Source organism: Parasteatoda tepidariorum, chromosome 5 (assembly GCF_982258835.1).
Source record: "Parasteatoda tepidariorum strain Cologne lab strain chromosome 5, Ptep-v5.0, whole genome shotgun sequence".
Lineage (NCBI taxonomy): Eukaryota > Metazoa > Arthropoda > Arachnida > Araneae > Theridiidae > Parasteatoda > Parasteatoda tepidariorum.
This window is the reverse complement of record NC_141759.1, coordinates 105,305,933-105,322,768: the sequence shown is the minus strand read 5'-3', so window position 1 is coordinate 105,322,768 and position 16,836 is coordinate 105,305,933. Positions and strand designations below refer to the sequence as shown.

Sequence of the window (16,836 nt, the reverse complement as noted above, 5' to 3'; positions counted from 1 at the left end):
ATTTTTTGATAATCAGATTTACAGCATCGAATTACTCTGTTTTATAGAATCAACCTCTCTTTTTTTAGTAATTTTTAAAATAGCACCCTCCTGTGTTTTTCTCATTTTGTAATAATTATGAAGCAACAATACTGTGAATTCTGTTTTTTATTTAATTACTTAAATCAGGTTGGAAGATAAGACAAAATAATGATAAGTGGATAGTCGAAACCCTTTGAATGTAGTAATCATTGATAAAGAAAAGGCAGTAGAAGAAAGTGAATTTTTATTTCTGTCTAAAAATAACCTTTTAAAGAACCTTTTCTTTTGTTTTTTATTGTGGACACCCTTTTTTCTCATTTAGATACAAGGTACAAAAATTAATAAAAAACATTGTGCCAGAAAACTGAGATAAAAACACATATATTGATAGTTATGATGTAATAAATATGTGTTCAGTTATATATTTAGATTATTTTATGAGTGAATAAACCCTTGATGCTTATTACACTTTAGGAAATTTTAAATGTTGACTTACTGACCTCTTGGTAGACACTCTAACTAAATGTATCATTAAGAATTAATCTTCTGGATTATGGGATTAAAGAAAAATTATATGATTATAGTCATTACATGTTTATAGTCACTGTTAACTTTCCACTGCAATAAATTTTTTCATTCAAACTTTTTATTCTTTCACAGGAATGGACACCAGGTGAATGTGTTCTGGAATTTTTTTCAGTTCCACTGATTTTTAATTCTATTCACTCAGACTTAAATAATCTTTGCATGGTGGTGTGATAGTCCAGAAGATTTTGTGGCAAAGCATAGAAATGCTTTAGAAAGTTCTCATGTATCTGAGCCACTTCATCACTGGATTGATTTAACTTTTGGTTGTAAAGTATGTATTCTTAATATTTCTCTTTTAAACAAATGGATTTATGATTTTGGTGTGTTGAAAATTGTATTCATTTTCTGTACTGTGATCTTTAAGTAGCTTTTAGACTTATCATTATTCATATACATAAATTTTTCAGGTAAAAATTTAAATAAATAATGTGAAAGTACTAATTTTAACCACAAATTATTTTTTTAAAAAATTGTTTGTTACTCATTTTTTAAAAAGAAAGATTAAACTTCATAAAAGTAGATGTAAAATTTTTACTGATATAGCCTTTTTGTAAAAATTTTCTATTGTTGGGTTATTAATTTTTAAAGGGTAACCTAAATAACTTTATTTATTGTTGCAGGAAATCTGGTTTTGTAAGCACTAACTACTTTTTCAACTACTGATCAACTGTTTTTCATGTGATCAACATTTAGTTAACATATTATGTTACTTTTTAAGTTTGATAAGCATTATATGTTACTGTTTTTTCTTAAAAAAAATCCATTTTTTTAGTATTTATATATCATTTTTAAATTTATTTTTAGAATGAATTTTAACCTTTTATTTTAAACTGCATACATCATAATCCTATGAGACAGGAGGCGTAAGCTTTTTTGAAAATGTTTATTTTTTAAGCTCATTTTTCATTGATGAGGTAAAAAAAAAGTTTTATATAATGTTGCTTAAATGTATCATACTGGTTATTTCTTATTAATTTGCTCTATGATGCAAATAATGAAGGAAGTTGCCCTTAAAAATGAAAGTATTGAAATTTTATTTCTAAAAGTATTGACACCTGAATTCCTAAAAGTTGTATATTTGTAGGGAAATGAAAGAAGGGGACAAATATTTCCTTTTAAGATGAAAAAAATGAAGTTAAAAGAAATAATGTATACATTCACTAAATATTACATGACGATATTATTTTAGAAAACTTAGAAGGGAAGGGAAGAACTAAATTCTCCAAAATAGATTATGACTTAGTGCAGTAATATTGTAAAATAATATTGTACCTAATATAGTAATATTATAAAAATGACCAAGCTGTTGTTATTCTTAACATGCAGAAATCATAAAAAAAGGGGGGAATGTAGTAAGCTAAGGAAGTAATCAACTTATATGACCTCATTCTTGTGAATTGCATGTATTTTTTTTTATTTGGGAACCTATTTTTATTTTTTTAAATTATAAAACAGATTTTTCGTTTCATTATTTAAATTTTTTTTTTCATTCCATGCCACATTTACTGAAAAATAAGCTAGTGTGCTTTTATTTTTAGTACTAAAGCATTCAAAACAAATCTTTATGAAGAAAAGAAATTTTTAAATAATTTTTGGTAAAAGAAAAATATGGATTGAGCTAATTTTCATTTAAATTTAGGTCTATATAGTTTTAAAGTTACCTTCAAATCTAATAGTGAGCTATAAATGGATCACTCAACCTGATTGCTTTGAGGTTTTATAAACAGTCAATTAGCACTGCTTTATTTAGAAGTCTAGCATAGACACAATCTTGGAATTTCCAGATAATTGGTTTTTAACTATAGTAGTAAATATTAAAAACAAAGTATTCTTATTTTGGTTTTATTGACATTTAAACTAGTACTTCCTTTTGTAAAAAAAGTTTTAGACCATGTTCTTAAATGTATAGCAAATCATTATAAAATACGTATTAAAAAATATGAAGGATGAATTTCTCTTAAACATTATTCAATAAATGACTTTTTAAAGAGTGAATACAAAATTATAGAACTGTCATCTTCGTGTAAATTTTATTTTAAATTTTAACTTTATGCATAAAAACTTCAATTTTGTAATTTTATTTATCAATGATGAATTAAAAATAGTAGACTTTTGACATCTAAATTCTAAAATAACATTGATTTATGTACACTATATTTAAAAAATTGGAACAAAAGAAGCTTAAAAGTACAATTTTATGTTTGGTGAAACTCAATTTTATTCAGGGAGTTAAAAAGAAGGATCTTAATTAAAATTTTGATGCAATTTTAAAAAAAATACAATTTGTTTTTAAAAAATATTAAAATTTTGTAAATGTTTTAAAGTTATTTATTTATAAAAACCAAACAAAGATATTGTAATATATTTGTAGTTATTATTGTAGTAAAACACTTTTTAAAAACTATTCAGAACTATTTTTTTTTTAATTATTCAAGCAAGCCCCCTTAATCTATGCAGGTTCAAGGCTCCTAAAAGTGGCCAAGCTAAAAAAAGTATAATCATAAATGTTAGTTTTAGAATGTTAGTATGAATGTTAGTTTTAAAATATTGACATCTGATTGTGCACCAAATTAAAATGTTACAGGTGTTTGACACAAAAGAAAGTAGTGCTGAGGGAGGGCAAGTCCAGCTTTTTTAAAAGATTTGGGTAATATAAATAATCATTTTAATTTAAAATAATACATTTTTAAATTGTTATTCTTTAATTACTATTTGATTAACTTTCAAAAATTTTGACATAATAATTATATGGATTGAAATTACGTAAAATGTTGCTTAAGAGAATTTCAAATAATAATTTTATTAAAAAGTATTTTTGTCTTCAGAATAAATATGTTGAATTGTTCTGAGTATGTTGACTTTTTATCGATTTCAATAATAAAGAAAATGAAAATATTGTTTTTAAAAGTATTTTTTGCTATAGTTTTCTTGAAATTATTTATCAAATATAGTGAGCTTATTTGTGTTCAAAACTAATGACAAAAAATAAATGAAACATTCTAAATTACTTTAGATGTAATGATTGGATTTTCACATACTAAAACTCAATCTTTTCCCAATGGGAGAAGTTTAAATCTACTTGTATTTCAAATCCTATGAAGATGCAATTCTATTCTGTGCCTAAAATTATAGTTTTCAAAACATTCCAAAGCACTGTCACAAATATGGGATGGTCGGGAGTTAACGAGAAAGTGCATGCCAGTGTGTCGGCTGGAAAATGAGAGGGTTTCATTTCTGCTTGTGTATGTGACAGTCAACTCCAAACTGTTAATTGTTCAAGGAAGTGACATCAGATATGTTAATTAATTAATGTAGATGATTTTTTAGTTACAAAACCAGACCACACATACTTTCTCTGAATAAACTTACCTTTTTTTGGCAAATTTTTACTTTGCCCTCAAAATATTGGGGCTAGTTGTTATCTGGGAATAATGGTCAGGAAAGCAGTTAAAATTTTGGAACTTTTAATTCAAAGCTCAGCCCCGTCCCGCCCACTAGCGGGGGCATCCGGGGTGAAAATTTATTGATTTGGAACTTTTAATGTTAATTTTACTTTTTGCTCAGTTTGGAGTGTTTTGAGAATTTCTTATGTGAATGGAAAAGTTTTTGCACACAATTATGGAATTGGTTTCTTCAGAGCTGATTTCTTACAAATTTTTTTTATTTTATTCCTTATTAATTCAGGGTTGCCACTCCACAGGGAAAACCTGGAAAATACAGGGAATTTAAAAATCACCTAAAATAACTGGGAAAACACAGGGAAATTTGTTTCTTATTTTTGTCTTTTAAAAAATGATGACCACTCAAAGCGTAATCTGTGGGATATTTAGCCTTGATATTTCAGCTATACTAAACTATTTCATTCACTATAGCATTATTTAAGTATGTTCAGCTGTTTTTCCAGCAATTAAAACTAATAAATATACCTCACACAAGACCACAGTAATTGTTGTTAATATATTGTGTATAACATGTACAGGGAAAGCAGGGAATTTTTTTCCTTATTTGAGTGACTACCCTGCAGCTTAAACAAGTGATTTCACACTGTCGTTTTCATAGCTTAAACAACTCTAATATGGCAGATCTTTTACTTGATATTGTGAAAAAGACAAGCAGAAAAACACAACTTAAACTAAGAGGAATTGTAAAATATGTTATTATTAATGTGGTTGATAAAAAAAGAACACTAATTAGAAAGAAATCAGTTAACTTCTATTTTATGATGCAATAGCATTTTTTTAACCGAATCTTGTAACCTGTGAAACTTATCTAATTTTATGGTTAAAAACGCTGTTTTTGCAATGAAAAGAAGCATTTTGTTTCCATTTTAATATGAAATTCAGTAAAATTTATTTTATCCATTAATAAAATTTTATTACAAGGTGCAGCTATTTATTTTAATGACTTGATCCTAAAAATATTAAGTCAATTTTATACCCTTTTAATGAACTTCAAAACAATCTCCCCTTGCCGTAACGTGCTTCCATAATCAGTTCTAAAATTTTCCAACATATTAAAAGGGTATGTAACTCACTTAATATTTTCATGAGTTATTAGATCTGTCTTAGTTGATAGCTGCTCAACGTATTTAAAATTGTATATGTAGCATTACGTGCATGAATGATTCTTTTATTTGTTTCAGAAGAAAAGATCAAAGGCTCAGTAGGTAAATACAATTTTAATTATAATAATAAAATTTTTAAAAAAAAAATAATTCTGACAATGTTTTATGCTAGATTTATTTATATCATTGTAAGTTGTGAAGAAATTAATACTATAAATTTTTTATGCATAAAATGTGTATTAAGGATTTATTTTAAACTTCTTCTGTTAATTACTTAAAATCTATCATAGCTGAGCATTTCATATTCAAATTTTATCTATAGTCAGTTATTGATACTTATCATTTCAAAACATATTCTTCTACTTTTGATTTGATTGTTTTGTTAACTGCAATTGTCATTTCATTTCAGTGTTGCTGGACATTGCAGATAAGTTTTAATTTTATGATTGAATGATATATTAAAATAATACTGACTAAAAGTAAAAAAGAAGATAAAAATAAATTTAAAATTTAGTTTTTCTACTAAAAACGAAGAAAAATATATACAGTTGAACCTGTTTATCTCGAACCTCTTTATCTCGAAAACCTCTATATCTCAAAATTTCTAAAATTCCCACAAAAATGAACCCGCAGGAAGTAGGGATGAACACGTTGGGGGTGTTTCTTGGAATTTCATTCACTTTCCCTGCACTTCCTTCACTAGAAAGGAATACAATGATTCTGGCAGTAAGTGAGGGGTTAATGAGTTGTGACCACCGGCGGTTAGCTTTTCAATATAGATAAGAAAGCTAAAAATAGAAATTCATTTTCACCTTAAAATTGTAACCAATGGAATGGATCAAAGGATAGTTAAGAGTTTTAAAGTGAACTATAGAAAATAGTTGGTATGCTTACTTGTAGATGCCATCAATGAAAAAAGTTCTCTTCCAAAAATAAAGATGTTAGATGCTATCAGAATTACTCGTTTGCCCGGAGAAATGTGTCTAAAAACTATCCAAAATGATTTTAAAAAAGCTGGTTCTAAGAATAGCTTTGAAGATGATGAACAAAAGGGCGAAGGCATCAGTAAAGAAGAAGAAACTGTTGACACAGAAAATGCAATGCCAGATTTGCCAGAATGGAATGCTATAAAATCTGAATTTAATGTTGACATTGATTTTGAAGATTTTCACAAGTGGACAACTGCCTGGTAACATGCGGAATATTGACAAATGTGGAAATCATAGATAATGTCAAAGGAATATCAGATGAAGAGGAAGAAGCTGAAGATCATATTGATGAACCAAAAGTGAATGCAAAAGAGGTAGAATTCTTTTAAACTTTCCTTGAATCACAGGAAAATGTTGGCTATGAGGAATTTGCACTCTTTCTAACCTTAAAAGAATAATCAAAACAAATAAGGTTATACATCAAAAATGTTTGAAAAGTCATTTTCAGTGTTAAATGTATGTTAAATTTTTTTTTTTATGTAAATAGATGTATGTGGTACAATTAATTTAAACAAATGCCTATTTTTTTCTACTGAAAGCAATTAAAGCACTTTTAATAGAATTTCTTAATTAAATTTAAGTTTTTAATGTACCTGTATAACTCGAAACCTCTTTACCTCAACTTTTTCGCTTCTCCCGTGAGATTCGAGATAAACAGGTTCAATTGTATATAAAAAGGGAAAAATTCCTAAAAGTTAGCCTTTTTGCTTCTAATATAGTTAGTTATTCAAAGTATTAGTGCAGTTCGAATGATAATTGTAAAAATTTAAACGCAACTTCATTGAAGTAAGTCTGATCTTGACAAAGAAATTTAAAGTATCAAGTAATGCATTTACAATTAAAGAAATAGTTTATAACATTCCTACTGGGAGTCAATACTAGATGGCCTTTTGGCCTTGTTTACTATTGATCTAAGTATTTTGCTAATATTAGTTGGCAGTCCTTAATTAACTTTTTATGTAAGTAAATCAAATTACATGGTTAAGGTAATCTTAGATCCTGTTTTAGGCTATTTTTCAAAAGTCCTTTCATTGTATGAAATTACATTTGCAAATAATATGGTATTTTTTTAATTGTCGGTTTGCAAAAGCTATTCAAAACTTTTAAGTTTTGTTCATCTTAGTTCCGGTGGCACAAAATTTCTTTCTGAAAATAATCCACAGTTTTTTTCATTTGAAAAATGTTTGAGATCTAAATTTTTTAGTATCTTAAAATTTGCTCCATCACTGCTTTTGTTTCGTCTTATAAAACAGCAAAAATTTTAATTATTCTTTTATAATGATTTTAATTTAGGTGGAAAAAAAAACCTGTGGCAGAATTTTTTTCGGGCTTTCTGCGACATGCCTCTCTAGTACAAGTATCTTTCTGCAGGATTCTTTTAAATATAAAAAATATACTTGTTAGTAACTGAAATGTCAACTAAAAATTTTTTTTTTTTTAAAATCTAATATTATGGCAGATATTCTCGCATTTTGTCTGTGAAAAATACACTAATAATTTCCTTTTAAGAAATTTTGTTAATCATCATCACATTAAATGAAAATAATAAAAAAGTTGTGAAATCCATAGCAGTAACTATCAGGAAAAAAAGATTGAAGGCGAAATCAAGTGAATCGGTTTCTTCGAAAAAGGGTTACTAAATGCATGTTTTCATTTCGAGATTCAGTTGCTACAATAAATAATATCAAATTAATAATATAGGATTTTAAAAACTATGTGAAATCAAAATTAATAGCGAAATAAAAAAAATAATAGAATGAAAATTTCTGCTGAGAAGAAAACCAAAATTATTTACTTCCTAACGGAAAAATCTTTTTGCAAGAACTCCGTATTGTTCTGTAACAATGTCACCACGATTTAATTATCTACATATGGACCTGTAATCCATAATTGAGTGTTTTTTATGTATTTCTTTTTTATTTTAAGTCCAATTAAATCAAAGAATTGAACTGATAGAACTCATAGTAGTTTTTTTATGTGAAAGAAAGAAATCCACACTTATTAGAAATTTAATAAAAGTATCTTTTAATAAGACTAAATATTTTGAAATGGAACTTTTTCTACCAAAAATATTTTGAATATTATAGTTCAAATCTTAATTAATATCACTCAAATTCAATAATAATTACATCTCAAAATTAATGTTATGCTTTTATCTAGAAATGAGGAGCCCATACAAATTGAAGAAGAAATATTCGAAAAGGATGTCTCGATACAAATGTATTAGATGGAGGTCCAACGGTTGAAAATAAAGAAATAGATTTGAGTGAAGAGGTATTTTAATGTCTTAGTACTGTAAAGATTATTTCATTATCCTTTCGGTCAGGGGTTTCCAACTTACATGAGGCCGGAGGTCACAATTAAAAACACAAATCAAATGGCAGGCCGCAACTTTATCAAAATTTTATGTAGGACTCTTTTATGTTTGAAGGAACATTAGTAGAAAGTATTAAATTACAAATTAAAATAAGAAGTAGATTTTTAAAAATACTTAATTGTTACTAATAATATTTTTAAAAATATTAAATAAATAATAAAAATTCGGGCTACAATAACATTAATGTGCACCTATGTATTAAACAATTAATGTGCAACAGATATCTAATTGTTAAGATATAAAACTTTAAAAAGGTTGATATTAAAATTTACATAGTACCACACAAAATGTTCCATGAGAAAATTGAGGTTTGTCTGCTGGAACCACCAGAGAATAGATATTTACATTTAAAATTTACAAATATGAGTGTAAATATTTTCATCCAAAATTAGTGGTTTCTAAAAGTTAAATTGGAGAATTTCTTCAAGAAAATTTATGATACACGCACACATTGAAATATATTCACAAAATACAAAAGAATGAAATAAAAAAGAGCAACATACAGGATTATTTTGGTATTTGATTAAATATTTCCTTGGATGCAAAACCCGAGAAAGAAATTTTTTTGCACCGTTGGTATGTTAAATTTCGCAGAAACGAAGAAATTAGGTTTCTATTATCGAGAAAAGTAATTTAAACTCATATAAATTTTTACGATAATTGTCCGCAAAAAAATGACAACTAATATATTTTAGTTTGTGGGTCACAAAAAACGGGCCGGATGCGGTCCCCGTGCCGCCAGTTGGAAACCCCTGCTTTCGATTATTAACCTGTTAACTGATAATATACTTTTTGTTATAACTTTAACTGTCATTATAAAACCAAAAATATTTTTTAATGAGACATATGTTATAAATATATTCTTGAGGAATCTTGAATTATATTATAAGACTTTGAAATGCCTTTTTCAGAAATAGTATCATTAAGTTTTAACTCTTTCATTGCGACAGACAAGATAACTTGTCTTCTGAGAATAATCGCTGTGCTCCAGTGTTGAATTAGTGAATATGGTTATTGATTGCAACTAAATATTATAATATAATATTATTTATTAAAGTAAAATAATCAAATTTTCATGGAATATGCATTTTATTTCAATTTTAGTGCTGCAGGGAGAACTCTAAGTGCAGAGGGTGGGATGCATCATTGCCGCGGTGCAAGTGCTTAAGTTAAAACTTAACCAACACAAAAACATTATAAATGTAACCTATAAATAATATTTCAAAAACTAAAAAAAAATCAGAAATATCAGTTTCAATTATAAATACTTTTTTCAGAGTGAACTTTTTTCAGAAATAAAAAATGAACACATGTATTGCCAAGAAATATGAAAACTAAGCCATTATCTAGTTAGCTGATTTAACTGCTATATTAATATAACATTGTGTGTTCCATTCACATATTTTTTTCAACCTATAAATTCTTGAGTTGGAAACTAATGTTTTGTTATGAAATTAACTTATTATTTTATTTTGAACGGAGAAAAGTAGAATCTAAATGCAAAAAAGTTAAAAATAGATACCGTAGCTTTTGAAACTAAATTTTTTGCAAAAAATAGTATGTTTAAAATGTGCATTTAGTAATTACTTTGAATAGTTCAGATTAACTCCAAAAGAAATAAAATAACATTTAATGCCATTATTCTAACATTGAACTGGAAAGATATCTTAGCAAAACTGTCCATCCTAAGTCTAGGGAAGAAATTTCATAAGTGCTTCCTGTGGTGTATTTTCACTTTCAGCTAATCATAAATCTTTGTTTTGACGTCACTTCAGTTAGTTATGACTCTTGAACAAACAAAAGAAAATTGGAAGTGATTATAAGAATGCCGGACAAGTCCATGTTTTCAGATAGTACTTTTGCATACCTGCTCAGTTATTATTATCAGTTATCCCTAGGTAAAAAAATTATGTAGCTTGCCTTGAAAATTATTTCTTATTAAATTTTCATCATCTATAAAGCAGAAAGTAACATAATAAGCAAAAAAAAAAAGAAAATGTTTTAGGACGTATTCTTAAGTTTAATAAATTTTTCCTTCATTAATATTAATTGGTTAGACATAGTTTTGAGTACCTGTTCACTTTTTTTTTCTAAATCAACCAAACTTTAAGTGCTTTTGTTTGCATACTAGCTTAAAGTTCATTTTTGCTTTTAGCTACAGCGAAAGAATTCCAGCACTTATACCAAATGTTTAAAACGAAGCAGAAAAATATTTTTTTTTGTTGGAAGATCTTTATTTCTCTGTTTTATGTTTTGCTTTCTGTTTAAATCATTCTGTCTCAAATCGTTTGCTTTTTGTTTAAACTATTTCTTTCTTTAATGCTATTTATCTAAGCTAAATTTTAGCATTACTTTATAGAAATTGTAGTACATTAATTAATTCCAACCTTGGCAACAGGAATCGGATCATTGTTTTTATCCTAACTCAGTGAATGCCCAAACAATCTGAAATTTAACTGACCAGAATTTTTAAAATGTAAGTATTGTTATTATTTGCAAAAAATCAACCAGAATAATTGTACCATTACCCTTCAAACTTTGGCAAGGCTGGGATCTTTTAATTGAATTTTGGTAACAGTTACCCAGGTTCAAAAATAGACAAATAACTAATGAATTATATGAAACATTTAACAATTAAAATTAAATTTTATTATAACTATAAATTTTCAACAAACACAGCTTCAATCATCTCCACATGCCTTCTTGTGCACAAAAATTTCCAATTTATACACTTTTAGATTTCCAAATTGTTATACTCAAGATAAAACTCTTCGATAAAAAGCACTTCTAAATTTCATATGCATAACATTCAATTAATTCACACTAAAAGAGACAATTACGAAATAAAAATACTAGCTCATTCTAAATCTACAAAAACATTTAAACTTTAGATCTTTATATTCCTACAACCGATAATTAAGATTAAATATCCATGGCTCACCTTAAAATAGGTATCTTAACACCTAATAGAAATAATTTAAAATTCGGGATAAATTGCTCTTCTAAAAAGTTACTATTCCTATTTATTACATAATATATTTCAGTAAAAACTACATTGCGAAACATTAATGGCACCAAAACTTTCCGAAATAATAAAACCTGAGATCATTTTCAACATAGTGGACTTTTGTTTAGCTTTTACAACTGATAAAAATATCTTAAAACAAAACCTTTTTAATCGAAAGTTTAAATTTTTATAGTTTGTATGTTTGTTAAGAATTTCATATTTTACTATGAAATTTTGCTATTTATTTTTTATCTACAATGCACCAAAAAAACGGACCATCCTAAATGACTTTTGATTTAATGGTCAGATTTTCACATTTTAGGACTCAATTTTAATGGCTTGAAGGGGTGACCTCAAATATGCTAATTAATTGGTGCAGACGATATTTTAAGCTACAAAATCAGTCACAAAAACATATCTTCTGAATAAACATACCTTTTGAAAATTTGGCCATATCTCCAAGAACTTTTTAAACAAACTGAAAAATCTTTACAAACAATTATAAAATTCGTTTATCCTAAAATAAATTCATGCTAAAAATATTTATTATTTTTAATTATTTTATTTAGTAATAGTCAAAAAACTTTTGAATTGTTAAGGTATACAATTTTCTACATCATTTTAAAGTATCTAATTTTACGTGGCAAAATAAAACTTTTGAGAAAAATCGGTTGAGTAGTTCCTGAGAAATCAAATTTTTGAAAAATAATATTTTTAAAATTCCATTTCTCATGAACTGATTGATTTCCTTCAAATTTTGTATTTTGCCATCTAAAATTTGATATTTTAAAATTACTGTAAAATTTATTCTTTGCATGGAATTATCGTTGGATAAACGAAGTTTACAATTGTGTCCAAAGATTTTTAAATTTGCTTTAAATGCAAAAGTTCTTACCAAGGGCTATACATTCTAGCCATGCTTCGGTCCATCCTTGCTTCATAATTATAGTATAAATGCAACAGAAATTTTCAAAATTATTTTAAAGCATATTACAAAAAATTGAAACAAAATTTTTTTCTCTATATGCAGTTTTATTAGTTGAAAAATAATATCTTAAAAATTTTAGCGCAGGTTTTTTTCAAAACTGAACATTTTAAAACATGGATTTTTTTAATTTTTACTAAAACAACGGTTTTAGTTTTATAATTATAGTTGAACGAGTTTTAATTGAGATTTATCTAGTTAAAAAAAAAATCTGCATAACTTAAATAAATGTTTCACAATGTTTCACGAAAATTTCCTTTCCAGGCTTAGAATCAACAATTGCATATTTTAACATATTAGAAATGGCGTGTTACAAATTTAATTTTTTAACTTTTAACAAGAACTTATGATATAATGATCTACATCATAGGTTCCTTACCTTTTTTCGATAACCGCCACTTTGCAAGTCAAAAAATATTCAGTGCCTCCTTGCAAAATAATAATAATAATGGTTAATAAAAATTTTTTTGTCTCATTTTAAGAATTTTAATATTTTTGTATGGATACTCTTTAATAATTATGCCTAACAGGTTTAATGATCAATGTATTTTTTTGGAAACATCTTTTACTTTAATTTTGGTGAACTAACTAATATGTAAAATTTTTAAATACTTGCACATTACTATAAAGTTTAAATTAAATACTTAAAAAGCTGTGAATGAAGTGATGTTATGTAAGAATGTAACCAAGTAAACCTGCAATCCATTTTGTGTACAGAGAAACATATTTCAAAATTAAATTCGAGAATTATATGTTATAAATTAACAATAAGAAATTCCTAAATAATTATATTTTAATATATTCCTTTTGAATGTTAAAAAAAAAATGGATTAAACAATTGATTAATTAAAAATATTCAAAACTTCTTTTTAAAATTTGTCAAAATTAGAAGAAAAAAATTTAATACTTTAAAGTTCTCAAATAAAAAATGTATGAGCTTTTGAATGGTAATATAGATAAACCACAGAGTCACAAAAGTTGAATTAATGCTAAGATCTCAGAGCCATTTAACATTAAAATTGTTTAGTGTGTATTACAGTATTTTCTATGCACATATTTATCTGTTTTTATTATAGTATGTACAGTGTGTATTACAGTATTTACAAAGCGTTTTTTTAATTCAAACAACATTAACAAAAAATTTCTAAATTGTTGAATTGTTTCTTTGTTATTTTTCTGCTCCTTTGTGATGTAGTGAGCTGTCAAATTTTCTGGATTGAATTCCTAATAAAGCCATATGAAGCTCACACACACTTTAACAAAATAACTGCTTTGATAACAAATATTATATGCTGAGTTAGGCATTTATATAATTCTTCAACATCAAACCAAAAATGACTAAAATTTTAAATGTACTAATTTCATTTATGTTCATTAAATACCTTCTAAAAGTAATACTGCTCTAATGCCCACAATTGTACTAGCGCCACATTAAAAGTCATCATCCATTACTGGCGGATAATGCCCATGTTTTGAACCTATGTGATCTTTAAAATATGACTTTTTAATCTTTTTTCTTGTTAAATACTGATCCAAAGTTTCAAATCTAATGTTTTTAGTATCGTATATAGTTGTTGTGTCAGTGCCATATTCAATTGCTATTCTGTTTCTTTTAATGTCTTTCTTCAATATTTTAACAATCTCAATTTTTTTTATGTAATGATAGTGAGACTATTTTGTGCTTTTCAAACATGTTGGAAAAGTCCTCTTGCACCTACAAAATTTATTCAAAAAAAGTAGCATGTGTGCTCTAGAATGTGCTTTTAAATAATTTGAAACTGGAAACATATTTTTTCCTGTCTAATTTTAGAAGGAAAAAAGAAACTCGTTCCTTTATTTGTGAAACTGGTTCTCCTTATTACCAACCCTCATTGAAAGTAGGGATTGCAAAGGATACAAGGATAAGGATTCCAAGGATACTTCTAAAGGATTCCAAGGATACTAAGACAGAAAAGCAATTTTTTAAAACTTTTTCCAGGGAATCTGAAGATAAAGATCGATTTATGTGAGAGAAAAATTTATGGGAAAAGTGAGGAAAACTTTTGGGCTTTGATTGGTACAGTTAAGTAGACAATTCTCTTAATCTTCTTCTTCTTGGGCACTACAGCCTATGATAGGCCGCCCCAATAAGTTTTTGCCATCTTGATCTATTCTGTGCCATGGCCTTCCAATTAGTTATTCCCATTATCTTTAGGTCCCTCTCAACTGCGTCCAGCCACTTAGTCGGTAGACGACTCCTTTTTCTTGTACCTTCTGGTTTAAAAAATGTTACTCTTTTTGTGGGGTCTTCAAATCTATAAAGTTGTCCCAGCCATCGAATGCCTTAATAACATAAACTATGTCTGGTTTTTATATAACTCAGGGTGACCCATTTGTTATTCTCATAGACTGCACCAAAAATTCTTCTAAGTATCTCAAAAATCAGCAATTTGTTCTCGTTTTTATTAAGAGTTCAGCACACTCACTACCATATAGGATTACAGGAGTGTTTTGTATATGTTAAATTTTGTCTAAGAAATTTACTTTTTAGTTTGTTTTTTAAACCAAAGTAGCACTTGTTTGCCATTGCTAAACGGCTATCGATTTCAATATTTATATCATTTTTGCAGGTTACATTAGTCCCAAGATATTTAAATTCATCAACATCTTCAAATTCATAATCATTCACATGCAAGGGCCTTAATGAGCCCTCTGTTTATCTCCATATATTTAGTTTTGTCAGCATAATTCGGTTAACCCACTGACGGTTCTGCACGTAAAAAGTCGCATTTTAACCTGCAGTCTTCTCTGCATAGCAAAACCGGTTTTCCCATAATAACTGATAGGGGAACAGTGTGTAGGGGAGAAACATTCTCCCAATTTTGCCCATTTCCTTAACCGCCAGTGGGTTAATCAGCTTTCAGATCAGAGGCGGATCCCGAATTTTTTCCTGGGGGAGATCATGGACTCAGATTCTCCCCCCCCCCCACACACACTTATAATTTTTAATATTTTTTTAAAAAAAAAACGGGTTTTTAATGCTAGTCTTCTCATTTATTTTTTTCATAATGAACAATAGAACAATGCATAAATAATTCAAGTATTCAAAATCTTTAAATAATAAATGTAATGCGTTTTTTAGAAACTTTGGCAAATCTGTTAATGATTTTTTCAACATCCAAATCAATTTCTCGATGAATGTTTAATGATGAGATTCCATTTAATCGTTCTTGATTTTGAGTTGCTCTAAAAGCCAAGTTTTGAGACGTCGTTATCATTAACGTCAACATTATTAATGTTTACAATGAGACTATGACGAATTTCGTTTTAATCTTTTGGATTATGATTCTTGAAACAGTGAAGAACATAATTAGATGAAAAAAATTTTTTTTCCCTGACCTACCTATGTGTATGTGCCCCCTTAAATAATTTTTTAAATATTTTATTTCTTTTGTAAACTATTAAAAAAATTTATTTTTATTTTTCCAATTTGGGGGGGGGGTCATGACCCCTATGTTTATTCTTCTGTAAAAAAAACAATGAGACAGTTGAAAATCCTTCAACTATGAATGAAGGAAGAAATGTATCTGCTGAAAGCATGCAGTAGTTAGCTCACAGATTAGGTCCCATTCTCATTGATAGGTATTTGACTTTGAATGTTAACTCTATGTTATGACAGCTAAGAGAGATTCTAGATATTCCTCCTCATGGTAGAATACAAAGTACTTAAATTTCTTTTTGTTCTGCTTATTTTTATTTATTGTATATAATTTTATTTCCAGAAGCTAAGATGTTGAGTATTAGCTGCAAATGGTTAACTGGTGATTTAAATGCCTGTTGGACTGCTTATCTAGTATAGCATCACTTTTTGGAGAACAGTTTCTGATGCTTCAGTATATAAAGCATATATAGATGATTTAGTAAGAACCTTTTCTTCTTCTTTCCAATTCTGCTTTGTTTGATATTTTTTATTTTCTTTTTAAATCAACAATTCACAAAATTAAATCACTCTCCATTTTTTGCCATGGCTTCTCACCCTTAATAAAAGCATAACTGATTATTAATCTGATATTTATATAAATTTTAAGAAAAGAAAAACTTTATAAAACTTTAAGTTTCCATTTTTTTTTAAACTGAAAAATGTATATTTTTTAATTTTGAATGCATAAACTCTTCAAGAAGAATTGTTTATCATTTTTAACACAAAAAATATTTTAAGACATTCATTTAATTTTTTGATTTAAATATAATAATTAAGAGTTTTTTAAATCTTTCTTCTGAAAATGCCTTATTTTTTCGTGTAATTGAAATGAATAAGAAATAAAG

The 16,836-nt window shown here is 27.2% G+C and overlaps 1 long non-coding RNA gene across 6 annotated transcripts in view; it reads left to right on the top strand.

Annotated features, from left to right (window-relative positions):
- LOC107441825 (uncharacterized) overlaps positions 1-16,836 on the top strand; it is a 39,772-nt gene that overhangs the window by 17,188 nt on the left and 5,748 nt on the right. The window contains exons 4-8 of one of the 6 annotated variants that reach the window (XR_015433905.1): positions 682-880; positions 3,194-3,256; positions 5,252-5,275; positions 8,323-8,436; positions 16,293-16,430. This is a non-coding gene — a long non-coding RNA (uncharacterized LOC107441825). The remainder of the gene's footprint in view (positions 1-681; positions 881-3,193; positions 3,257-5,251; positions 5,276-8,322; positions 8,437-16,292; positions 16,431-16,836) is intronic. The other 5 variants (XR_015433906.1, XR_015433904.1, XR_015433909.1 and 2 more) reach the window with 5 other exon arrangements.